Source organism: Elephantulus edwardii, unplaced genomic scaffold, assembly GCF_000299155.1.
Source record: "Elephantulus edwardii isolate Elephantulus edwardi_28Jun2011 unplaced genomic scaffold, EleEdw1.0 scaffold00232, whole genome shotgun sequence".
Taxonomy (NCBI): domain Eukaryota; kingdom Metazoa; phylum Chordata; class Mammalia; order Macroscelidea; family Macroscelididae; genus Elephantulus; species Elephantulus edwardii.
This window is the reverse complement of record NW_006399982.1, coordinates 1,321,145-1,348,268: the sequence shown is the minus strand read 5'-3', so window position 1 is coordinate 1,348,268 and position 27,124 is coordinate 1,321,145. Positions and strand designations below refer to the sequence as shown.

At 42.8% G+C, this 27,124-nt stretch overlaps 1 protein-coding gene across 1 annotated transcript in view; it reads left to right on the top strand.

The window, feature by feature from the left end:
• The window catches only part of MB21D2 (Mab-21 domain containing 2), a 177,865-nt gene that overhangs the window by 127,243 nt on the left and 23,498 nt on the right, over positions 1-27,124 (top strand). The gene's annotated exons all lie outside the window — the stretch shown is intronic.

The following is a 27,124-nucleotide window of genomic DNA, read 5'->3' as shown; positions in this document are numbered from 1 at the left end:
GAAGCCTGAGTGCTCCTTGGAGTCAAGGATTCTGAAGCTTCATCTGACATACTTTGGGCATGTTGCAAGGTGCGTCTGGTCCTTGGAGAGGGACATCATGTTTGGCAGAGTGGAGGGACAGCATAGGAGAGGAAGACCCTCGATGAGATGGATCAATTCTGTGACTGGAGTGGTGGGAATGAGTGCGTTTGAGACGGCAAGGTTGGCACAGGATAGAATGGCGTTTAGAGCTCTTGTATATAGGGTCGCTATGAGTCGCAAATGACTCAGTGGCACATAACAACAACAATATATGTGCCATAAGTCACACAGTGGTTCACTAGGATCTCAAGACACTTGGGCCAGCAACAGAACACATAAAGGTAATAAATTGTGGTATCATGTGATGAATGCCATGAATATAGGTGACGGTGGGATTAGCATAGAAGTGAGGAGAGGTGGAGCCGGGCCTTTCGTTAGAACGAGAAGGCAAAGTCTGAATGGACAACCAGCTGGCAAAAGAAACTTGGTGGAAATCACCAATTCATTGGGACAGCAGTGAGCAGCATGTGTCTGCCCTCAACACAGGGTGACAACTTGGCCAAGTCCATGTACTCCTGGGTCTCCAGTGTGGACAGCAGTTGGCTATGACGCCCCTTGCCCAGAGCCTCCTTGCTCTGCAAGGCTGGGGAAACTGGAAATGGTTTCTGTGTTCTGCTTAGTTTCCCATCTGTCAGAAACTGCCCTTTTCGCAGCAGGGTTTTAGTGACTTAATTATTGTTTGCAGGATATTTAGAAGTTCAGGTCAAGGATGAGTTTCTGTTGCAGAACTGAAGACACATGAGTGAAATGTTTAAAAATGAGGTGAAGGCTGTGTTTATATTGCAGAAAAGAGTTGTAATGGTCCAAACGAACAGCTCCACTCGGCTTGGGCTGCCAGGAAATGATGTTGTACACCAGAGAGAGACAGGGGGAGCCTTTTGAGGAAATGCTCAAAGATGATTTTTCATTTCTCCTCAACTCTTCGCATTAAATGGTTGTACAGTTTCCATGACAACATAGGGTAGCATCCTGTACTGCTGTGATCCCTCAAGGAACTGGCATGGGAAGGGGCAACACAAGGACCTTGGAGAACGGTGGCTAGACATTGACTCCTAGTTATTTAGTCTACACATGATTAGAATCCAAACAAGACACACTAGCATTACTTTTAAAAAAAAAAAATTGGCACCCACCTACTTCCCAAAATGTTTTAAGGTGTTAAGAAAGGAGCCCTGACAGCACAATGATTAGGTACTGGCTACTAACTCAAGGATTGACAGTTCGAATCTACCAGCCACTCCGTGGGGAAAAAGCCCTGCCAGTCAGCTTCCACGAAGTTTACAGACTAAAACAAAATCCAGTGAGGACGTTTTACTCTTCATAAATATGGAGTCCCTGCAGCTTGGGATCCACTCACTCTCTGGCACACAATAACACTAAGAGAAAAGACATAAGTATGACATTATATTAGAAACTGAATTGTGCACTCTCTCCACCCCCCCCCATCCCCACCCCCATTATGTTGTAAACCTGTCAGTGCCTTTTTTGGTTCCTTTGGGAAATAGGTTACCTTGAGTCAGCCTTTCTCTCTCTCTTTTTTAAACTTTTTTACTACTTTATTTACAAAATTCAAATACATTGTTTTAAAGAACAAATCTTTTCAATTTCCCTCATTCCGCCCCCCTTAAATTGTACAACTGCATGATTAATCCTCCATCGCCCTGTGAGTCAGTCTCTTTTGAGATAGAAAGACAATAACCTAGCACGCCAGAATTGGAGATGGGGCAGAGAAATGCCAAGACACCTGAGGACCTCCCAGGAGAAGCTCAGAAGACTGGGGGACCTTCTTCGAGAGCAGACAGAAAAACAGCTGCCTCCTAGAGCCAGCGTCCTGAATTCACACTGCTAGCCTCCTAAACTGCACGAGAGAATGAATTTCTGTTATAGTAACACTAGATAACAAAGCTACATGACCATTAGAATGCAGCACAGAGAAAGCCAAATCCTCACAAGAAGCAAGAACAAATCTGTTTTATTTGATACAGGCCATCCCCGGGGTGTAAACAAGATCCATTCTTAACTGACTTTAAGAATGTGTAGATAAGTCCGAAGTCTTAAGAGTTCTTACTCAGCCTTACGTTAGTGCCAAAAAAAGACGTGAAGCTTTTTCAGTGATTGGAAAACTGTATATGCAGTAGGTGAAGAAAATTGTGATGAAGAATTGTTCGTGCTATTTTTTTTTTAAATTTTATTTTATTATTTTGTGTGTGTGTGTGTGTGTGTGTGTGTGTGTGTATACCGTCAAATCAGATCTGATTGGTACAGGAGGAGATTGTCCCTCCTTCCCCGGCAGAACATCTGGTGGATTCAAACCGTGTGCCTCTGGGATTGCAGTTGCAGCCCCTTGCCACTAGGCCACCAGAGCTCCCCTTGTTTGTGGTATTTTGTGAGCAGGAGTTGGTTCATTTGTTTGGCAATGTGGACAAATTTATACAACTTTAAATGGCAACTTGGAATTCTCCTCAAGGTGGGCATTCCGCAGCGACTGCTTGTATTAGGTGTGTGCTGCATCCATGGTGGCTGTGAATGCTGCCTTTGCTTTGTGGTATGAATTGTAGCTGAGAGATTTCTGGTAGTCTATGCAAAACCAGAAAATAGAGTTGCCCAACAAGTTTTATGGACTTACATAAAAGGCTGCACTTTAACCATTCAGCAGATATATTCTTTACTGTGCTAAGAAGATGTTTATTGTGAATATTGAATAGAATAGTTTGTGGTGTCTTTGGTAATTTTTCTAACACATGGCAAGCTCTTTGTTAAGGCAATTTCTAGTTGTCAAGAATGCATTCTCTAGAGACTTAAAACCAGTGGGACTGAGGAGGGATGGAGGATCTGTCTGTCTGTCAGCCTGCTTGCTTTTCTGTCCATCCATCCATTTTTCCCTCCCTCCCATTGCCATCTCTCTCTCCATCCCTCTCTGTCCATCTCTCTCTCTCCATCCTTCTCTATCCATCATCCATCTGTGCATCTCTATCTCCATCTATGTCTTTCTGTCTTTCTTTCTTTCTTGCTTTCTTGCTCTTTCTTTCATCTATCTATCTATCTATCTATCTATCTATCTATCTATCTATCTATCCACCCACCATCTGTCTATCTCTGTAGAAGCCGTGGTGGCCCAGTGTATGGTGAGTTGCACTGTTAAGCCAAAGGCTGCCCCTCTCTGGCTATTTGAATCCATCAGCAAGCAGTGCTACAGGAGAGAGATGGACAGTCTCCTCCCAATAGGATTTATAGCCTTAGAAACCTGTTTCCCAGCCAGAACTGACTCAGCAGCAGTGAGTGAGTATATATAAAGAGACCTTTATTTCAAGGAAACGACTCATGGGCTTGTAGAGGCTAGAATCCTAGGCCCACAAATCAAACCTCCTGAAAGAGGCAGTTGCAGAGGTTAATGGGTCTAAGTTCAGAAAGCAGGGCCACAGACTGCTGGTTTTATATGGAGGCCATTCGAGTCCAAGATTGTCAAGTATGGCAGACCGCTGGTTCAGATCCGGGGATGGCAAGTCAGATGCAGGATCTAGATTGGCAAAAGCCTGTTAGTTTTGCCAGAGTGTTCATCCATGTATTCAATGCAGCGCCCCCCGCCCATCCCTGACAGACTTCCTGTCTACTGGATCAAGGCTGATAGTATTATGTAAGTGTCCTAAATCCTGCCTCATTAACACTGTAGAGGGTAGGATTTATGCCATATAGGACACTCACCTTATATTGAGGATCATGGTGAAGTGAACACACAGTATTAACCATCACACTTGCATCAACCTTCAGGAAAATCTTCAACTGTTTTGAAGGGATTTCTAAGTGGAGACATAGTGAAGGCTGTCCAGGTTGTTAAGTGTTTTATTATAATTTGATGCAAGGAAGAACACTAGTAAGTGGATTGATATTATGATGTTTAGATCAGTCTGTTCAGAAGAACTGCCTGGGGCCCTTGTCACAATACAGATTGCTGCGCCCACCTGGTTTATGGAAGCAGGCTGAGAGCAAGGGGCCTGAGATTCTGTATATATTTAACAGATGCACCGAATGATTTCTTATGCTGGAGCACGCTTAGGGACCGCTGCCTTAGATGGTTGTCTTTGACAGTTTTTTCCTCTCAGTTGAGCTTTGTAATAGTCATTCTGAGCATCAAGTTTGATAGGAGCCCGAGGCAATAGCATTAAAAGTGAGATGGTGAAACCCAGCAGAGCCAGTTTAATTAGCTGGCCAGGGCAGCCATAATGTCATTTCTCTTTATAGAGCCGTGGTCCTGCAGGATGTGCCCATCAGTTCCGTATAGGTAATTTCTCATCTGGTTGTCCATTGAGCCCAGGGCATCGGTGAGGTGGGCAAGAGAAGGAGTTTTCAGATGTGCCTTTTCTCATAGTTGTACTTTTCTAAAAGTAGTGTATGTATGTATATATATGTGTTTGTGTGTGTGTGTATTCAAACTCATGGTATGTGAATTTGATTTCTTTGGTTTTGTGCCTTATTGTTGAGTACAACCAAGTTGGCTGTGACTCATAGTGACCTTATGCACAACATCTGGACCTTGCCCTGTTCTCACCTCTCTCATGTGCTCGAGCTCATCGTTACAATCGCTGTTTCAATCCATCTTGTTAAAGGTCTTTCTCTCTTTCTCTGACCCTCAGCCTGTCTCAGTTTATCTTTTTCCAACGCCTGACTCATGCTCACAACATGTCCAGAATAGGAGACCAACTTGTCCCCTTCTTGCCGCAAAGAAGCACTCTGGTACTCTTTGTGCATAGACTTGTTTGTTCTTTTGACAGGCTATGAGCTGTTCAGTATGCTTCTCCAACACAACTCAAAGGCCTTGGTTCATCTTCCATCATTCTTATTTAGTGCCCAACTTTCACACAGAAGTTATTTTTGTTGGTACTATGTGCTCTTGAGTAAGAATGACTCAGCTGACCCTCCCCTCCAGTGGGTTTTCAGAGGCTGTAGATTTCATGCGAGGACATTGTCTGTCTTTCTCCCATGAAGCATCTAGTGGATATGAATTATGTGCCTTTGAATTGGCACCTCAACACCTTACCATTTAAGCTACCACCGCTCTCTTTCAGATACATAGGAAGCAATTGAAAATGCCATGGCTTGAACCACGTGCAACTTAGTCTCTATACTGACATCGTTGCTCTTTAGTATTTTTTAAAAAGTTCTTATACAGTACATTGTAGAATGAGTTTGAGGATTTAAGTGGGGAGGGTGTAAAGAGAGACGTGAGGATGGGCAGGGGGGTAAAGTGTAAATCATAGGGTTGTCCAATTCGATGGGTGGGTGTGGTGAAGGAAATGGGAAGGATCTTTTGTGAAAAACAATGTCTTCAAACTTTGTAAATAAATCACAATATTTTTTTAAATTTTTAATATTTTTTTGTGTGTGTGTACTGTCAAATTGGATCTGACTGGTACAGGGGGAGATTGTCCCACCTCCTCCAGCACAGCATCTGGTGGATTTGAACTGCTCACCTCTGGGATTGGCAGTGCAGCTTCTTGCCACTAGACCACCAGACCTTGCCATAATAAATTTTTTTTTTAAAGGGAAAAAAAGGTTCTTGACAGCAGATTTTTCTCAGCCCATCAAATCTTTTAATTTCTTGATTGCTTTCTTCTTTCTTAAAAAAAAATTCTAGACTGCTGCTACTATAGGTGTTGATTGTGGATCCAGATAAAATGAAATAGTTCACTACTTTCTTGCCTTTTTGTTGTTAGGTGCTGTCCAGTTGGGTATGACTTATAGTGATCTGAATAACAGACCTGAATCTTTTTCCATGCTCTGTCTTCCATATCATCTCTGACACACTGAGCCCATTGCTACAGTCACTGTGTCTGTCCGTCTCAGTGAGCATCCTCTTCTCTTTTACTGGCCCTCCACCTTCCCAAGCATGATGTCCCTTTCTAAGAAATAGCCTCTCCTAGAAACATGCTCAAAGCACAAGAGAGGAAGCTTTGCCATCTTTGCCTCCAAGGGACACTCTGGCTGTACTTTTCCTAAGACATTTCTATAAGTTCTTTTGTACAGTGTATAATTAAACATTAGAAGGACTGTGCTAGCTCTTTTTACAGATTTGGTGTCAGAGCTGCCTAAGGTGATTTGAGCCTAGCACACAAGTTGGTGGATCCAGGAATAGACCCAATCTATCTTCATTCCAGTTATCCTAGCGTGGTGGCTTAGATGATCGCTTGTCTGTCAGTTTGTCATGCTGTGATGGCTTTCATGTTGCTGTGATGCCGGAGGATAGGCCACCAGCATTTCTGTTGCCAGCAGGGTCAGCCATGATGGACAAGTTTCAGAAGAGCATCCAGGCTAAGATAGATTAAGAAGCAGAGGCTGAGTGTACTTCTTGGGGTGGGGGGGGGAATTGGCCAGTGAAAACCTTACGAATAGCAGCGGGATGTTGTCTGATGTCGTCCTGGAAGATGAACACCTCAGGTTGGAAGGTACTCAAAAATATGACTGTGGAAGAGCTGCCCCCTAAATATGAGTGGCCTTAATGACAGCGATTAAATCAAACTCTTGGGACATTAATTTGCTGATGTGGAATGACTCCAAAAGGAGAAGAAACAGCTGCACATATCCATTAAAACGGAAGCATGGGATGTGTGTGAAGTTTGAACAGAGGATAATTGGAAGTTGTGGACAATTAAATGGAACACATGACTATAGAAAACTTAGGCATCTCTGAGCTGAACTGGACTTGTATTTGGTATTTGAAATTGCCAGTTAGACAGGTGCCTGCACCAGGGATGGCTGGTCAAAAAGGAGCAGCATCACATTCATTGTTAAAAAGAATATTTTTGTTGTTGTTGTTAAAAAGTTGAAGTTAGAAAACTAAAAAGAAAGAACAAACTTGACATTGCTCAACTGAAAGAACTGAAAAAAATAATTTCACGCTTCAGATTGCAGTATTGAAAATTCTGTGGGCAAAATAATGAGCAACGCAGAAAGTATCAAAGAAAGGTGGAAGGAATAAAAATTCACTGTCCCAAAAAGAATTGTCCTCCGTTTCAGAGGTACAATACGACCAAGATCTGATGGCGCTGACGGAAGATGTACAAGCAATACTGAAGGCAATGGCAAAAAACAGGCCTACAGATATTGAGGGGACATCAGCTGAGGTGTTTCCACAGACAGATGCAGTGGTGGAAGCAGTCAGTAGCTGTGCCAAGGAATTTGGCAGATAGCTGTCTTGTTACTGACCATAAGAGATCCATATTTATTCCCATTCTAAAGAAAGTTGACCCAACAGAATGCAGAAATAACACACGCAAGTAAAATTTTGCTAAAAGACAGTAATTTTAAAAATGGCTAGAGCAATATATCAACAAGCAACTGCCAGAAGTTGAGGCTGGATCCGGAAGAGGAAGTAGAGCAAGGGATAGGCCATCTGTATGCTGAGCAGTAATCTGAGAAGCTGGACCATGGCATGGAGAATGGCAGCAAGACTGGAGGAAGAGTCATTAACAACCTGTGATATAGGGATAATACAATCTCGTTTGCGGAAAGTGAAAATTTAAAACATCTACTCATGAAGAACAAAGAGGACAGCCTTCAGCACTGATTACAAGCAAACATTAAAAAAAAATATTCACAGTTGGGCCAATGTTCAGAACTGGGACAATAAATGGCAAAATATTTAAGTGTCAAGATTTTATTTTATGTTTGATGGAAGCAGCTTTCAAGTAAAAGTGTATTGCATTGGGCAGATCTACCCATCGCCCCCCTCAGTCCCCAAAACTGTGTTACTTTGAGGACTTTGATGATATGATCTTTTCTGTCACTTTGTGGAAGAATTGATGAATTCAAATTATGGTGTGGATGAAGAATATTGAATACATCATGGTTGTGTTGTTGTTGTTATGTGCCATATGTGACCCATAGCAACCGTGTGTACAGCACCTCTGAAGCCTGTCTTGTCCTGAGCCAGTCAATCTCACTTATTCTGGCACACCAACTCCCATGGCCCCATTTCCATGGACTGCCAAAGAAATGAGCAAATCTTGGAAGAAGTATACAGCCAGAATGCTCCCTAGAGGCAATCATGGCCAGACTTTGCAGACTTTGTCTTGCATACTTTGGACACATCAGAAAGGACCAGTCCCTGGAGAAAGATAGCAAGCTTGATAAAATTCATGATCAGTGAAATGTCAGCAAGATGGATTAGGAGTAGCAGCAGTGTATGGAAACGCAGTGGTGATTGTTGAGGATGGCACAGACCTGGGCACTGTTTCATACATGGGGTCACTGTGAGTTGGAATCGACTCCGACGCACCTACAACGGTGGATTAAAACAATATTGTGATTATTTGTAGATATTGCCAAGTCTGTTTTGACTCAGTGAGACAGAGTCAGTTTCCCTGTGTGGTTTTCTTTACAGAGAAGATGACAGGTCTTTTTCTTGCAAAGCTGCTTGGTGAATTTGAACCATCAGCCTTTGGGCTGGCAGCTGAGCTGGTATCCATTTGTCCCACAGAATGTCTAAAACCAGGGCTTTGAACCAGTTCATTCAGATCTGATTCCCCCACTGAGAATCTGCATGCCCACCGTAGATAAACTGAATCAAAATCTTGTTTTAACAAGATCCCCGAGCTCTTTTTGCATATACATTATCACTGGAGCTGTAAGATCTCATGGATGCATAAGAATTACCTAGGGAACTCGGAGATCAATCCTCGTTCCTGGTGTGAACCAGGGACAGAGTGAACTGCACCCGGCAGGCAGGCTTGGGAGCAGAAGTCTCTAGGGCCAAGTGCCAACTCAAACTGCGGTCTCCTCTTCAGAGAATACTTATCCTCTTTAATTTTGGCAAAGGAACAAATGTTTGAGGAGGAGCTCTGGAACCAGAGCAGGCAGCTTGGTGAAAGCAGGCAAGAGAAAGGTGAATGGGAAGCAGGTAAAGAGCCCGTGCATTATTAGGTAGGTAGGGCCCTGCAGCTGTGGGCCTCGTCATGGTGAAGGTCAGCTTTCAGACAGCAACAGCTGGCTGCTCAAAATGGCAAGGTAATTAGCTTTACAGTGTATGTGTGCATGTGTGGAGAGGGGTGGGTAGGAGGTAATAGAACACAAACACTGTAAATTGAAAATGTGTCCATGCATTATTCAGAGCTCAGCTGCCCCTCGGTGGAGCCCCTCCGTCTCCTTTCATGCCTCCCACTTTTCTCTCTGCTCTTTATCTATCTTGTGCACGCACACCCCAGCCTCCACATCTTCCCCGCTCCACCCCCAACATTATCACTCAGGAAATGCTCTAGACAAAACGTGCATTGCTCTGAATGAAAGAAAAAAAAAATTGGAGTTGAAAGAATCCCCCGTGTCCAGAATGTGGTCTCTGGTAACCCTACTGATTCCCTGGCTCATGGCAAAACTTCAGTGTCCTCCTGCATATCAGTTAAAAGGAGCAGAAGACAAAGCTATGCAAATGCAACAAGAGAGGAGTTTTGTTCTGTTCATTTCTGAATCTTTCTGTATTTGTAAAATCAATTAATTGATACGGCAGTAGAGGAATGAATAAGTCATTCATAGTGAATACTGCAAGAGACATGGTGAGGGTGCTGCAGTGGGATGCGAGACTCCACTTTTCCCACCTGTTAGTTGCTGAGACTTTTACAATGGCGTCAATCCATCACTTTATTCTTCCTTATCAGCCATTTCAGATGAGAACTTTTAAAACTAAAGGTTATTTATTGAACACTTACTGTGTGCTAGGCATGCTTCCAGCAACCCAAGAAGAAGGTCATTATCTTCCCCAGTGTGTAGAAGAGGGAATACGACCAGTGCAAGATGAAGGCATTTATGTTCCAGTCTGTCCTAGGCAGGTTTCAGCCAAAACCAGCACTTCATTTCCAAGATCACAGAGCAGGATATCCAGGAAAGGAAAAAGAGCTTGAAGGTTGTCAGAGCTGGAAGGATTGTCAGCATTGAGTGGAAAGGCATAGAGACGCATTTTACATGACATAGGTTCCAGGTGAGTGTACATTCTCATGGGAGGTATTGACTTGTCAGAGGAATCATGTGGGGTGATTCATTAAATCTCACTCAGTCTGAACATGGCTATTGGGAACGTACAATGGTCCACTGGCTTTGGAAATCAGTGTGGCATTTCTTTATAAAGTTATACGCACACACTATAGAGACTTCTGGTGATCTAATGATAAAGTGCTATGCTGCCAACTCAAAGGCTTATGGTTCAAATCCACCAGCTGCTCTGCAGGAGAAAGATGGGCAGTCTCCTTCTGTGTGATTTACTGCCTCTGGAAACCCACTGAAGGATCAGCTATGAGTTAGTTCTGAGTCTGTGGCAAATAACAATATACAATTAACAATGACATAGCAACTCTGGCCCTAAGTACTATTGGAGAGTAATGGAAATACATGATTACTCAAAGACTTGTAAGCAAATATTTAAGTCCTTTCATTCATACTAGTCTAACACTGGAAAGAATTAGACTTTCATTGACTGGTGGATAGTTGACTATGGCATGTCCACATCCGGGAATTCTGAGAAGCAGTAGCAAGAACCAGGATACTGATGAATTCAACAACATGCATGTAGCTCATTAGCCTTGTAAGAAGTGAAAGAAATCAGAAAGAAGACAGAACTCTGGAGACAGAGTGACATTAAAGATTGGCAACTGAGAAAGGAATTCATTGCAAAAGAGCAGGAAAATAAGTCCTCTCCTTTTTAACATTTTATTTTATACTGGTCTATATACAAAGTACATAAAGTCATATACATTGTTGTTCACACCAGACCTTTCCTCTTTTCTTTGCCAGTCCCTATTTTATGGTGATGGGAATCTTCTCTGCTTTAATCATGGTAGTTAGACAGTTGTACATATTTATCAAACTCATCAAACTATATTGGTCAGTATTTAGCAGTGAAATTTATCATACATAAATTATATTTCAATATATAGGTTTACAAATACCTCTCACACAATCCAAGTCACCTGCTGTTTGGGGGTGGGGGAAAAGGCCCCCGATGAGGAAATGACTTCCGTCAGAAGTTGTGAGCTGGAACCAGGGGTTTCTTGGCCTCCAGTCCTGAGGCAGGTGTCCCTGTGTGGTGTTAACAGAGGCCCTGGACTACTAACCTGAAGGTTGTTGTTGATTGCCTTTGAGTTGAGTATGACTCATAGCAACCCTACGAACAAAAGGCCTGAAGCCCCTCTGCAACTATCGACACTTATCAAAGTTCATAGGGTTTCCGGAGGCATGTGGTTTCGGAAGGGATGCCACTCCTGCAGACAGGCCTGATGAGTCCTGTGGTGTGTTCTGCTTTTCACACATGGCTTTACCGGGAGTTGGAGTTGAAGAATGGCAACTTAGTTTTTTAAAATACCTTTTTCCCCCCCATTTTCTTACCTTTTTTAATTCAAGAAGAGTCTAAATGTGTGTGCAAGTATTTCTCAGTAAACAACTTCTTCCATTATAAGGGACATTTGATAGCCTAGTGGGTAAGGAGTTGTGCTGCGATCCCAAAGGTAGGCGATTCACACCCACCAGCTGTTCCTAGGTAGTAGAATGGGTAATCTCTTGCGTGATTTAAAGCCTCTGACAGCTAAGAGCCAGTTCTGACTAAATGGCAGTGAGCTGAATTGAGTTTATACAAACTCTAAGTTTAACACATTGCCGCAAATGATGGTTATAAGCACGGTTGTCAATTTAAAAGTGGGCGGCAATGTGTTAAAAAAATTACCCTATAACTTATTTTTTGTTCTGTGTATAAACCTTTCCTTGGATTTTTATGATAGCAGTTTTCTAAATAATTCTCCATTTATGATGGATTTATGTCATCCAGCATAATTTGTCCTAGTTTCATCCATGTTTTGTTGTATGTGAAGAATTCTTGATCCTTTTTTAGGGATACGTGATATTCCATTGTGTGGACACTAGGATTGTTCCCAGCTCCTTGCTGTTGTAATAATGCTGCAATAAATATGGGTACACATGTATCACAGGTCTTATTTTTTGGGAATAGATGCCTAAGAGTGGGATGACTAGATCAAATGGTATTTCCAAGGAAACACTAGACCGCTTTTCACAGTGCTTGCCCCATTGTGCACTCTGACCAGCACTGTATGAGAACTTCCATCTCCCGACACCCTTACCAGCCTTTGTTGTTTGCAATCTAATTGAACCTTGCTCTTGTTGTGAGATGACATGTCATCGTTTCAGTTTACCTCTCTCTCATAGCGAATCTGTCTTGGAGGAAGTTCAACCACAGTGCTCCTTAGAGACAAGATGGTGACACTATGTCTCACATACTTTGGGCATATTGTTGGGAGGAACTAGTCCTAGGAAGAAGTCCTTGTGCTCACAAGAGTAGAGGATCAGTGAAAGAGGAAACCCTCACTGAGAAGGATTGACACAGTGACGACAACAGTGGACTTGAGCGTGACAGTTGATGACGATGGTGCAGGGTAGGCCAAGGTTCAGATCTGTTGTTCATAAGGTTGCTCATAGTTGACTCAATGACATCTAACAACAATAACAACAGCAACACTAGCTAATGGCCTTGAGCATTTGTTCATGTGTGTGTTGGCCATCTCATTCCCTTCTTTAGTTTGTTGTTTTTTGTTGGTGGTGGGTGCCCGCAAGTTGAGAATGACTCACAGCGACCCAACTATGAACAATAGCTCTGAATCTTGGCCTATCCTGTGCCATCCCTATCATTTCTGACATACTTGAGCCCACTGCTGCCGTTCCTGTGGGTGTCAGTCCATTTTGTTGAGGGTCTTCTCTTCTTTCATCTACTCTCCACCTTTCCAACAATGCTGTCCCTTTCCAGAGAATAGCCTTTCCTAATCATATACCCAAAATATGGAAGATGAAACTTTGTCATCATCTTTGCCTCCAAGGAGCACTCTGGCTGTACTTTTCCCAAGTCATAAACTGACATTGTTCCACCTCAGTCATTAGGATAGGTTCTTCACAAAGACTTTCCCCAGGCAGTCTCCAGATGTCCTGACTGCTAGCACCAAGGGTGTTGATTGTGGATCCAGGTAAGATGACATGGTTGACCATTTCAGTCTTTTCTCCATCTGTCATGATGTTACCTGTCAGTCCAGTGGTGAGAATTTTTGTTTTCTTGATGTTGAGAAGCAAGCTATATATTTGAGGTTGTAGTCTTTGATCTTCTACAGCAAGTACTTCAAGTCCTCCTCACTTTCAGAAAGTAAGGCTGTATCATCTGTCGTAACACAGGCTGTTGAGTCCAACAAGTTGGTTTATTTGCCATCAAATAGCTTCTTACTTTGTTTTTGAGTAAAGTTTTCTGTAAATTTTGGGAATGACTTCTTTGTCAAATGTGTAATTGCTAAATATTTTTCCCAGCCTGTTGTTGCTGTATACGGTTTCATGTGTACCAACCCATAGCTCACCCTCGAACGTGTTTTCAGAGGCAGTTAATTGCATGGGGAGAAGATTGCTCACTTTTCTCTCCTGCAGGGCGACTTAGTGGATTTGAATCATGTATCTTTGGGTTATGAGATCAGCTCCTTAACCACTAGGCTACCAGAGCTCCCTATAGTCTGTAGGTTCTCTTTTTACTCTTTTGGAGAAATCTTTTGATTCACATAAGGATGGGCTTTTCAGAGGTTTCGGTCATCTAGTTCATCATCTGAGGATTATGCATTTTCAGTTCTATTGATAGCTTATTTATGCCATTGATTAGAACTCCTAAGGCGGTCTCAATTTTTTCCTTTGGTGCCTTTATAGTTCTGAGTTTTCTACATAGGTTTTTGATTGCATATGGTGTGAGATATGGGTCTTCTTTCAATTTTCTGCAAATAGGTAGTCGTGACTGGTTTTTAATCTTAAAGCAGAAGTAAGCTGGAACTTTGACCTCCTGTTTTAATACAGTCACATTCAAGGTAACAGTCAAGTGCTAGTCCTTAATTTTCAGTTCAGTGCTGTATGTGGCTTTTTAAAAATCCAGACTCCCCAGGCTATGACCTGCTATTTGACTGGAAGGATCCTAGTTAGAACACAAAATAAATTTCCATTCAGCCAGAATCAAAACAACACAAAGCTCACCCTATTCTAGTTTTAGGAGAGGCACATAAACAAAAGGAAACAAAACAAAAACCTCTCTTATTTTTTTTTTTCCAAAAGAATGCTTTGTAGAGCGTGTCATTTTGTTATTTCAGAATGAACAAAATGTTTTAGAGATTCACACCAGCATTTTATAGCAGATGATCAGGGGAGATTTGGCGTGAGCATACTTTCTACCTAACAGAGTTTCTGAAAGATTGGGAAACCAAGTCCTTAGTCCACCCAAGTCCCAGTGAAAATGACTCCACCACTAGGCTCTGTGCTTCACATCCACACCCTCCGTCAGGCATGACCACTAAATAAGATCCAGCTCATAGCTGACCGCCCGCTGGATTTCCAAGGTTCAACAGCACACATCTTTTTCTTGGTGTATTTGAGCCTCCAGAGAGTTGTGGCCTTTGAGTTAGCAACCAGAATACCCCATCCATGCTTTTCATACAAGATCACAATCCTCCACTTGGTCCTTTGCAGTTGTTACCTGCTTTGTAGAGGTGATCAAGCCCATGAGTTAAGTAACCTGTTTGTATTCGTACCACCTGGCTGCTTCCTATGGGGCTGTGTGTAGATTTCAGTAAATGACTATAAATTTTGAATAAATTTGTATTTATAAAATAATTGCACCTGGATGGATGGAAAGAAATTAAAATCTCCATTTGTAAGAAAGTCTTATTTTCCCATTTTTGCTTTTTTAAGAACAAATTTGAAAACAATTTGAGGCCACATTTGGCATCCTGCGTGAACATCAGACCTGATTGGAAGGAAGCAGTCTTCCTCAGCTCTCCTTGGTTTCCTGGCTCAGAAAAGTTCCCCCATAGCCCCAGAGACCTTATTCTATTTAGAGCCTATTTAAAATCAGAGATCCAGAGAGATTTTGACCCCCAGCACAGTGATTTTAGGCCATTTCCCTGTAATCTTAACCTGTGTGCCTTCTTAGATTAGAACATGCTTTTGGCGCTAATGGAAATAATGTCAGCTAGGTTTAGGGTCAAGTTTTGCTAAATTTATTTTCGTCCTTTTACAAATGTAATAATACCCAAGTAAAATTGCTACCTTTACTTGAAAAATATTTCTTGTTCTACCACATAGAGCTATTAGAAGCTTAGATTTAAACAATATGATCTCATTTTTTTTTTAAAGTTTTAATTTTACTTAATGATTTATTTATTCTCGAGCCATAAGTTTTTGTTTCTTCAGTTTCTTCTGGGAGATCTTTTTCTTCTGGGCAACCTCCTCTTCTGGTTTAGGAACAATCTGTTCCTTTTCAGTAAGGATCATCTCAATATGGCAGGGGGAGCTCATTTAGTAGCCTGGTAGAACTGGTTACCGTAAGGAAGACAATAGAATCAGCTTCTGTGTTGTGTAAACCCCTCCATTGTATATAGTTCATTTAACTTGACTTGAATTTCTTAACCATTGTCATCCAGCATTAAGACACTCTGCAGCTCTAACCAGCAACAGGGGACCTTTCTGTGTCATGGATGCTGTACTTAAGTACTTGAAGGACATATTATGGGCTGAAAGGAAACATACTGTGCTTCAAAATATACCCAAACCAAGAGCCACAGCCATTGCTCTTAAAAATCAACCCCCGCTTAGGAGAGACTAGAACTGCCCCATAGGGTTTCCAAGGCCGTATATCTTTACAGAAGCAGGATGCCACATCATTCTTCCAGGTGCCTAGGGGGTTGGAACCATTGGCCTTGCTGTCTGCAGAACATTTTACCCACTCAACCACAAGGGCTCCTTTCAGATATACATACACAGATAATATAAATGTTGAGGGGAAGGCATATCGTGTTTTAAATGGCAGAGATTTCTCCAGCAGAGTGGTTTATCCTCTGGAATAGTTTAACAATCTGAGGATCAGAAAAATTAGAGTTGAGGGTAGTGGTCCAATTGGGATTATAAAGACATTCTCTGGGCACCAGCCCCTGGCTCATTCTGCTAGCCCATGTCATATTCCCTTTGTGTAGGTTATTTAATAAATTCATTTCACCACCCGTAGAGCGCAGTAGGAAACAATGCAATTACTGAACCATAGGAACACAGCTGCCAACATCTTGTTGATTCAGAATTGTCCAAACACTTCCATGTGGGGGCGGGACTGATGCAATTTGCTGGTTCAACAGTTGATGTTGATAAATTGGAGTTTCATTTCCTCAGCCTTCTGTTGGAGGTGCTAATGAGCATTGAAAGGCTGGAGACAGGCAGACAGAGAGAATCTGGCCTGATCTACATACTAAATAATTGCGCCTGGCTGGTGGAGACTTAACATTGCTTAGGTGTTAGATAGAGGCAAGGACACGATTGAAGGCACTGAGAAAGTCCAAATAAAATTAGTATTATGTAGATTTTTAACTGTTTTGAGTTCCACTTGCTTGCTGATAGCGTGCTTTAGGTTTTTATTAGGAGAAAAATGTTTGCTTTTCCTAATTTTCTTTTACGCATTTCCTGAAATCTTTTCTATTTCACGAGGCATTGTGCCAAGATTCCTTGGCTTCCGTGAAATGAGGGGGTTGGACCAGATGATCTCAGAGGTCTCTTTATACTCCATTTTTCTAACTTGTGCTGGCAAGAGAATTTGCCAGGATTGAATAGTAACTCCCTCCCTCCCTCCCACCCCTGTTTACTCCCCGCCCCCCACACTTATCCAGGCTCTGTTTCCCCATTCATTTTCTTGCTCATTCACCAGGCATTTTGAGTCTGTCCTGTGTGTCGGTTGCTATGCTGGGTGATACGACTAAAGTAGGGGCTGGGCTCAAGACACTGCAGGCTCTCTGTCAAGGATGACCGTTCCAGTAGAGAAGACAGCCAATCTCTAGGGTCTCTGTGCCCAGAGGAGCAGCCCTATGAAAGCACACGTGAGGGCCCCTAATCCCTAACCTAGATATTAAAAAGCCACCTCGATGGATCCTTGTAGTAAAAAAAACCTCACGGCTGGTAGCATAAAGGTGGTTTGGTGGGGCTGAGTTCCTGCAGACCATCAGGACTTTTAGAGCCTCTGTTCCGTTTGCAACACAGGTGGGAGCGGGAAGTGGGGAGAAAAGGAAGATATGAGAGCATCCTATAATACAGAGTGAAGACCCGGTGGAGGAAAAAGGACTTTGTAGAGAGTAGAGAAGAAGAAGAAGCTAATACTCATTGCTGACATCATGAAAGATAAAAATTGTAAAAATAAAATCCTTTAAAAGTGTTTTATATATATTTTTTTTCACATTCACACAGTCTGAACCTCTTTCGGGTTTGATCTTCTTTATTTGAACCAAGTATTAGAGTTAAAATAAATATTGTTCACACTTCTGTTTTCACATAGGAGGCAGTTGATGCTCTGACAAATCAGTAGTGTGTGTCTGTGTGTGTGTGTGTGTGTGTGTGTGTGTCCATCTCCTAAATCATGCTGCCACCTTCGTTCAGAAGAGCTCTACGAGGCTGCCTTAACCCTTATTGCTTTCCCCATACACGGAAGACATTTTTAAAAATTGAGTTTTTATCAAAATAGTTGCAGTCTCATTTTGTCCCCTCCCATACTTTAATAATGAGCTCTGGTGGCCTAGGGATAAGAAGCTACACTGCAGTCTCAAAGGCACATGGTTCCAATCCACCAGCTGCTCTGTGGGAGAAGGATGGGCAGTCTCCCCCATCACAGTTTATTGCCTCTGAAAACTCACTGGAGTGTCCGCTATGGTTCACGTCTGACTCCATGACATACAACAGCATACCTTAATAGTTTTTTTTTTCATTCCCTCACCAACAAACGTCAGTTGAACTTTGACACCACATTGTTTAAAGGACCCTTTCAGCACTGGAGGACACTACTCTTTCCCTAAGATCTTTTTAGTGTAATGAGGAAGGGTCCTTTAAAGGATGAAATCTCATATTCTTCCTCTGGAATTTAAAGACCTTCAGTGATCCAACTCTGTCTTTACTCGGTAGACCAGGTAGGGGAAAATACTAAACAAAAAATAGACCAAAAAGCTCATTGCCTTCGAGTTGGAACTGGCTAACATTCCAGTGGACTTTCAGAGACTGTAAGTCACACAGGAAGAGACCACCCATCTTTCTCCCACAGAGCAGCTGGTGGATTTGAACCACTTACCTTTGAGTTAGTATCACAACTCTTCACCTACCAGATTTCCCCACAGAGCAGGTACATTGCCAGTACAAGAAACTGCCATTTATACTTCTTATAAAAACAAATCAGAGCAGAGACCAGATACTGTGCTTTTTATTCACCCTTTTGCACTAAGTTCACTAGGCTGACTGTGGGCTCTCCTCCAGAGAACTCTTTTTGTTGTTTTGGCATATAGAACAGATAATGACTTGCATTGTTTGATAGATTTTTTTTCCCATGTAAAAAAAATATGTGAATTTTATTCAAGAAGTTGATCTGAACAAAAAAGATTGACAAGTGTACTGGACTTCAAAAAGCAACTTTTAAAATTTATCAATACATGTATATCTATCTAAGTGAAGGGGGATTCTGGTGGCTAAGTGGTAAGGAGTTGCGTTGCCAACCCGAAAGCAGGCAGTTCGAATGCACTCTCTGCTCTGATGGAGAAAGATGAGCAGTCTTCTCTTGCGGGGTATACAGGCTTCTAAAACCTGCTGGAGGGTCAGCCATGAGTTGCTGGTACACAGCAACAACAACGACAAGTACTGGCCTGCCATGAGTATTTCTTACCCTGGGTCTCTAGCTCTCAGCCAGGAGAAGGGGCTTGTCTGGAGAAGCACATTGTGTTTAAGCGGGGAGTCATTTCAGTGAAGAATCCTCCAGCTGCAGTCGTTTTAGAGACAATTAGACATTTATTTACTCTGAATGTGTTTAGGACAAATTGGATGCATTTTTGCATGACATTAATTAAAACTAAAACCTATGAATTGCTGTGGAAGTAATCCTGCGTAGGTAATCATATTATTTTAACTATGTTTGGTGAAAACCATTTATAAATGTACTAGAATCCAGGATCCTGAAAAATTATTCAGGTTATGTTTCAAAATGAAAATTTAACCTAGAATGCATGCTGACTTATAAATGCATATCAGATGGCATGATTTGTATGAAAGTGAATTCTCACTTTTGATGAAAAGCCAGGTATGATCTCTCTCATATTACAGTGTCATATCTTTTTAGCAGAAACTATAGAAACTGGCTGGAAGAGATCCATATTTATCCCCATTCCCAAAAAAAGGTGATTCGACAAGAGTGTGGAAATTATCAAATGATATCATTAATATATGCAAGAAAGATCCTGTTGAAAATTATCCACAAACTACTGGAACAGTGCAGTGCATCAACAGAGAATTGCCACATGTACAGGCTGGGTTTAGAAGAGACTCCGGCACTAGGGACATTATAGCCAATGATACATGGATCTGAGATGAAGGCAGAGAGTACTAGAGGAACACCTATTTGTATTTCATTGGTATGTCACCTTGCTGTACAGAGGTAACTTGTGGTTGCTGTGAAGCCGAACACTGACACTGAAGAGTCAAATGCGAGACTGGTTACCCATGGTGGACCGTGTTTGGTGAAGGTCCCCGATTAAAACAAGCTTGGAAGCAGGAGTGGCATCCACTTCCACAAAAGCCTGCCTCTAGAAACCCTATGAACCTGGAGAAAGGACGAAAGTTATACAGGTGTCCAGGACTTTTGTTCATAGGGTTGCTATGAGTCGCCTGCGACTCGACGGCACTTAACAACAAAATGCAAAAGCATTTGACTGTGTGGATCACAACAAACTGTGGCTAACCTTGAGGGAAATAGGAATCCCAGAATACCAATGACAGGTATTTTGTAAATAGATCTTTAGACCATTCTTCCAAGGTGCCCCTGGGTGAACTTGATCGTCAGCCTTTGGGTTAGCTTCTGAGTGTGTCATCTGCATCACCCACGGGCATTCCAGGCAGTCGTTGTTATGTGCCATCATGTCCACTTTGAGTCATAGCAACTCTTTGAACAGCAGTTCTGAACCTTGCCCTATCTTGCACCAGCCTCATCATCTGTGATATACTTGAGCCCGTTGTTACTATCACTATGTCAGCCCATCTCATTGAAGATCTTCCTCCGTGAAGTTGATGAAGGTCAGATACGGCTGTCCCCATGTGGTCCTTGCTCTTTTTACACCGGACTGGATATTCCAAAGGGGCACTGCCTTTTGGAGATGGATGTGAACAAAAGGATGGTTGCGTAAAAGAGAAGTGACTTGCCCATGGTGACCTGTTCAGTAGAAATAAGAACCAGAAAAACCAAACTAACTGCTCTTGAGTTGATTCCAGCTCACAGTGACCCTTTATCAAGGTTCCAAGGCTGTAGGTCTTTATAGGAGGAGACTGCTTGTCTTTCTTCCACTGAGAAGCTGCAGATTCCAACTCTTGACCTTTCAGGTTACAGCATATTATGTAACAGGCTCAACTCAACAGCTCAACTCTTTGCCACTGAGTCAGAACTAACTCACAGCTAACCCTCTAGTCGGTTTTCAGGAGCTTTAAATCACACAGGACGAGACTGCCCATCTTTCTCCCATGGAGCTGATGGTGGAGTCGAACCACTCAAGAGACACTGACCTTTACATTGCCAGCACAACTTTCTGTGGACCCCTTTCTCCAGGTTTGGGTCTTGCCCAGCCCACTGTACCTCACTGCCACCCAACAGTACTTCTCTGCAGCCATTACAGACATCTTTACTGTCCATAAGCCCATTCTTTTGCATCTGTGAAGGTCTCATCTAGATTGGGCTTTATCTACTCCTGAAAGTCACACACACATTAAAGATTACCTGGTCCAAACAGCTCCCTCTGGTAGTTGAGGAAACCGAGGCTGGGAGGAGAAGACAAGCACCCTTTCTTACGGGAGCACCTCAGCCTGGCTCTGGGTGTCTTTTTCCTGGCTGCAGGGCGGGTATGCTCTGCTCTTCACTTCGCCTCCGCTTTCCCAGGTGGACCTCAGTTGCACTTTGGCCAGGAATGTCTCTGTGGGTGGAAGACCTCAGATGAGCCGGTGAAGTTGGCCAGAAGTACAGCCTTTGTAGACAGCTTTGGAATGATCAGAGCAGGGGCCTGAGGACCCCAACAGTGGGCTGCATCTAGTGAATCTTTTGTAAGCACAGGCTTATTTTGCTGCTAAGGGCCAGCCTGAGGCAGAATTGGGAAATTGGCAGCAGGGTATGATGCAGTGATCTTCACACCTTTTTCCCCTTTTGGAAACTGTCAGATGCTTTTTTCAAACAGAAGTCCAAGAGGAAGCCCAGTGTGGAAAGCAGATGAAAGTGGCCGAGGTGGGTGGGAGGTGGCCTCTGTGCCTTTGGTGGTATTCTGACTTACTGTCACTGGTCTCCGCCCTCTGTCCACTGCAGGGCCCTGGGTCACCTGGCCCCTGCTGCTGGAGTGGCATTGCCAAAGAACTAGACCGCTCACTGTCACTCATATTAGGCACTTTCTGGTAACAAGCATGTAATTATATCAAACTGATATTTGTGAGAAATACTTTGTATGGTAACTTGTATAGTATATTTGCTCATGGCAGATATTTTGTAAAGACTGACTCCCATCTCTGCTTTCACTCCCCTGTCCGCCTTCTCCCAAAGTGTTGGCATTAGATACCTTGGTTAAAGTGCTCAGCTTTAAAGACCTACAGTTCCGAGCCACTCTGTGGCTGCACTGCCAACCGAAAAGCAGATGATTCGAATCCACCAGCAGCTCTGCAGAAGAAAGATGAGCTGTTTCCTCCTGTGCAATTTATAACCTCTGAAAACCCTCTAGGGAGTCAGCTGTGAGTCAGTTCCAGCTCAGTCACCTACAGCAACAGCCACTGTAAGGGAGGATGATGTGCAGGCTGTTTCTGTAAATATTTGCAGCCTTGGAAACCTGAAGCACTGCTGAGAGAGTCCTGATAGTGCAAGAGCAGACAAGATCTCATGCTACATAGGGTCACTCTAAGTCAGGGCTGACTCAGTGGGTCTTAACAATAGCAGCAGCCGCACAGTGGATGGATTCTTCAGAACCTTTCTAAAGTTCTTAAAATCAAGAGATCTTGTGAGGAAATTAGGTTCTTGAGCAGAAACTCAGAATTCACTTAACACTGTTATGAGTGCATTAACAAACATAGCGTTAATGAAAGAAAGCAAGAAACATCCTTGTACTGCCCCAGCAGACATGGGATTGAGTCTGAGTCATGGTGAACCCGTATGTATAAGAGTAGAATTCAGCCCTTGCGGTTTCTCAGTGGAACATTGCCAGGCCTTTCTCCCAACACCCTACTCCAGGACTTTAAAAAAGGCTTGGCTTGGCTTGGCTTGGCTTGGCTTGGCTTGGCTTGAAAAAGGATTGTAAGAAAAGGAGGAAATTGCTGGATTTTGAAGACAAAGACAGAATGCACTGAGATCATCTCAAAGCTGATTGCTGTGGAGTTGGAACCGACTCATAGCTGACCCTTCAGCAAGTATTTGGAAACTGCAGATCACATGGGAGGAGATTGTCCATCTTTCTCCCTCGAATCTGCTGGTGGATTCATATTTCCAGGGAGGCAAAACTCTGGGTTCGCAGCCCAGCTCCTTATGGACTAAGCCACCACAGCTCCCTTCTAAAATCATTGTTTTGTACCATCGAGCCTACTGCTATTCGTAATAACCCTATAGACAATGCATGTGAACCTTGCTCTATCTTGTGCCAATTTTAGCATCTCTGACATACGTGAGCCAACTGTTACAGTTGCTTTGTCAATCCATCTTGTTGAGGGTCTTCCTCTTCTCTGTTAACTCTCTACCTTTCCAAGCATAATGCTCAAGGATTGACCTGCCCTCCTTAAAAACATGCCCACAGTATGTGAGATGAAGCTTCACCATCCTTGCTTCCAAAAAGCACCCTAGTCCACTATTCAGTACTCTCCTTCAGCACCGCAACTCAAGGCATCAGATCTTCTATCATCCTTGTCATTGTCCAGCTTTGCGATGTGTTGGGAGTAGTTGAAAAGATTATTTCTTAGATTAGGTATACCTTAGTCTTTCAGCTGATATCATTGCTCTTCAGCACTTTGGAAAGGTCCCTGACAGCAAATTTTCCTGTGTGATAGATCTTCTGATTTCTTGACTGCTGGGGCCAAGGGTGTTGATATTGGATCCAAGTAAGAGGAACTCATTCACAGTTTCAGTTTTTTCTCTATGTATCAGCCCAGTGGTGAGGATTTTTGTTGTCTTAATATTGAAATTCTTGAGAGTCTTTCTTCTTTTGCAGCAAGTGCTTCTCACTTTGAGCAGGCAAGGTTCTGTCATCTGCATCATACAGGTTGTTGATGAGTCTTTCTCCAATCCTCAGGCCACGTCTCTCTTCATAAAGTCCAGCTTCTCAAATTGTTTGCTCCGCATACAGATTGAATAGGTATGGAGGAGGGATACAGCCCTGATGCACAGTTTTCTCGATTTTAAACCATGCAGTGTTCCCTTCCTCTGCTTGGACAACCACCTCTTGGTGTAGGTGTAGATTTTGCATGAGGACACAAAAAAGAGGTTTCTTTGACAGACCCTGTCCCAAGCTGAGTCAAGCATGAGGCCAGATCATTTCCTCTGTGGGCTGCTGTTTTCTGCTGTGTTAGAACATACTTTGTTTAGCTGTGGTTACTTGCGTGTAGAAAAAAAAATAGTTAAGTCTGGAAGATGAGTTTACAACACTAGAAATATAATTTCACTTCTCCAAGACAGACTTGTTACAGTATTTTGTTTTACAGTCAACACTATATTTTTGTTTACAATCAACACTACCCTTATTGTCCCTATAGACTCCGCTTTAGGCCCCCATCTGCACTCCTCCTCAAGCTAGTTCAGATTACAGTGATAATATACACTGTTTCAAATGATGGTTGACTTCACCTGCAGAAAAAGAATATGAATGACACAGGGTGGTAAGGCTTCACCTCTGTCTTCAGAAATCTTGAAGTCTTGTGTGAGAAACAGACTTGAACTCAACTAGCTCTAATGTGAGCATGTTGTTGTTAGATGCCATCAAATCGACTGTGGCTCAGAGACCTTATGAACAGCCGATCCCTGTGCCGCCCTCACTATCCCTGATATCTTGAGTCCATAATTAATAGTCACCACATCGGTCCATCTTACTGAGGGTCTTCCTCGCTTTGCTGACCCTCCACTTTTCCCAGTGTGATGTCTTTTTCCAAGGACTGGTCCCTCCTGATAATGTCCCTAAAACATGTGAGACCACTGTCCTTGCCTCTACGAAGAAATATAATTTCATTTCTCCAATACAGACTTGTTACAGTTTGGTTTTTTTTCCCTTATGGGTTTTTTTAAAATTAATTTTAGTGAAAGTTTTTAGAGACTTAGGGATTCCAGCTATTCATTGTTGCACTTTTCTCCCTACCCACCCCCTTGCCCCAATTCACCCTTCTCCTTGAAAAGTAAAACTCTTTCATTGTTATGCAATCCCTGCCCCCAAGTCCACTCCACTGTGCAGCCTTCACTCTGGACTTCTGTAATGACAAGAATACCCATTCATATGTCCCTTTTATTTTGAGATACTATATACAACTTGTTAGATAGAAAAAAAGAGAAGGCAAGGGAGAGAAAGAAAGAAACTGGTCCAAAGAAAGAAACGGCTCCCAAGAAACAAACAGGCTTTATTGCGTGGTCTGAGAGGGACTGCAAGTGACCTGGCCACATAGCATACGGACAGCTGGCAGTCTGGGGGCTTCCTTCTTATAGTGGTCCTTTGGATGACTAAGATGATATTTCTCGGAATTTGACGTGTTAATTAAGTTAGGTTTGGGCAATTTGGACCAGGCTCAGACCCCTATCAGGATCCATTGTCTGGTCTGGTCTTTGATATGACCAGCTTAGATGTTACTGGGTTTCTCAGGAAGTGATCAAGCCTGGGGGGTGGTGGGGGTGGGGCAACTGCCATAATTCTTCCTCCACAACTCACATGATATCACAAAATACAAGGCTAAGGAATGTGCTCAACAGGAAGAAAAGGAAATATATTGTTGTGGGGCTTAAGGAAGAAGAAGAAGAAAAAAGGTTTTCAGAAGGAGTAAAAAGGGCAGAGTTTTGACAAACAAGGATGGAAGACAAAAAGAAGATCAAAGCCGTGGGAGCCAGAAAACACTGGAAATAATTGGGCGACATCATAAACAGGCTCATCTACTTTGTGATGAGCGCCAACAAGGAGCGTAAAAGACAGTTAAGAAGTAAAAGCTGACGTTGGCAGGCAAATGTGAGAGTCTTTGCGTCCTAGAATGGAGCAGCCTTCAAAGGGTTTTGAGCAGGAGTAGATGTGACAGAGTTCTTCCTGAAGATCTGACTTCAAGCAAATCAGGATGAGTGATGGCTGGGGAGGCGAATCCGTGAAGAGATGCTGAGGGCCTGAGCTGAACAGTGATAGTGAGACACAGAAGGATGTTTTACAGACTGACGCTCCAGATTTGTCAACTGAATAGATGCAAAAGGACTATAGTGTTAATTGTCTGATGAGGAAAATCTCTTGTTTTGAATAATGCTAGCCAGGGGGGGTGCAGTTTTGAAGTATTTGACCCTCAGGTTACCATGGGGCGGTCCCTCCAGGCCAAAGGAAAGAGCTTGCCCTCAGTCCCAGAAAGGGAGAGAAAAACCCATAATTCATTGCTATTGGGTCAGAACTGACACGTAGCCAACCCTCCAGTGGGTTGCTGTAAATTGTAGGGGACCAGATACCCCATCTTCCTCACTGGGAGCTACTGGTGGATTCAAATGCCAGGAAGGTATGGCCTTGGATTCACAGTGCAACAGCCTGTGGACGGCACCATCAGGACACCATCAGAGTTGGTACTATCTGTGTTGCGTGTCTGCCAGGAGCCCCAGTACCTGAGTGACTCTATCTGCTCTTATTAAGGACCATAGCATTTTTTGCATAGCATTTTTGTTGTTGATTACCATCTAGTCAAGCATGACTCATAGTGACCTTATGAGTAAAAGGGCCGAAGCCTTTCTGTAACTATTGACATTTATCAAAGTTCATTGAGTTTCTAGAAGCATGGTCTTTAGGAAGTGGATGCCACTCCTGCTTCCAAATCTTTCTCAAACTGGGAGTTCTACCAAATACTGTCCATCATAGGAAACCGATATGGCATTTGACACCCCAGTGGAACAAGGTTCAGCATCACAGCAACCCCAGGTTACCTCAGTACAGCATATTGACAGAAGAGTGCTGTACCACTTAGATGAATGTTCCTCCAAAATATAATAACAACCAACTTTAAATACAAAGGCCCTCCCTGAGGTCTTTTTGACTCTAAACAAGAGGCTTAAACAACCAAACAAAAAACACAGCCAATATAGTATGTTGTTGTTACGTGCCGTTGAGTAGCTTGTGATGTATAGCGACCTTATGTACAGTAACTCTGAACCCTTTGCATATGAAGGCACCTAGAAATCATCTCAGTGATACCTTCATTTTCTAAATGGAAAACTGGCCAAGAAAGATTGAGTGTTGTCTTCAAGACAAGTTGGTGGTAGAACATGGCACTTAGTCAACTCTCCGATCTTGGAATAAACTTACATAAGAGCTGTCTGGGACAGTTGATTGATCATAGGACTTTGTTCCTTCAGAGCATTTTCTAATATATCTGAGTTTTGAACCTCACTTTGCTTTATTAGTTATACACAGTGTCCCTCATGTTGATGTTGTTGTTATGTGCCACTGAGTTGCCTGAAATCCATAGGAGGATTGGCCATCCCCTTCCGAAATAACAGGCCCCCCAAAACCCTCTGTACAATAGAGTATGTCCCTTACAGGAGACGTTACTACTTGGAAAAAGGACATCATGCTTGGTGGGTGATGGCGGGTCGGTGAAACAAAGGAAGACCTTCAACAAGATGAAGTGACACGGTGACTGCAGAATTGGGCCCAATTTGTCAGAAATGATGAGGATGACACAAGATAGAAAAGAGCTCAGATCTGTTGTTCATAGGGTCGCTATGAGTTGTATTTGACGACACTTCACAAAAACA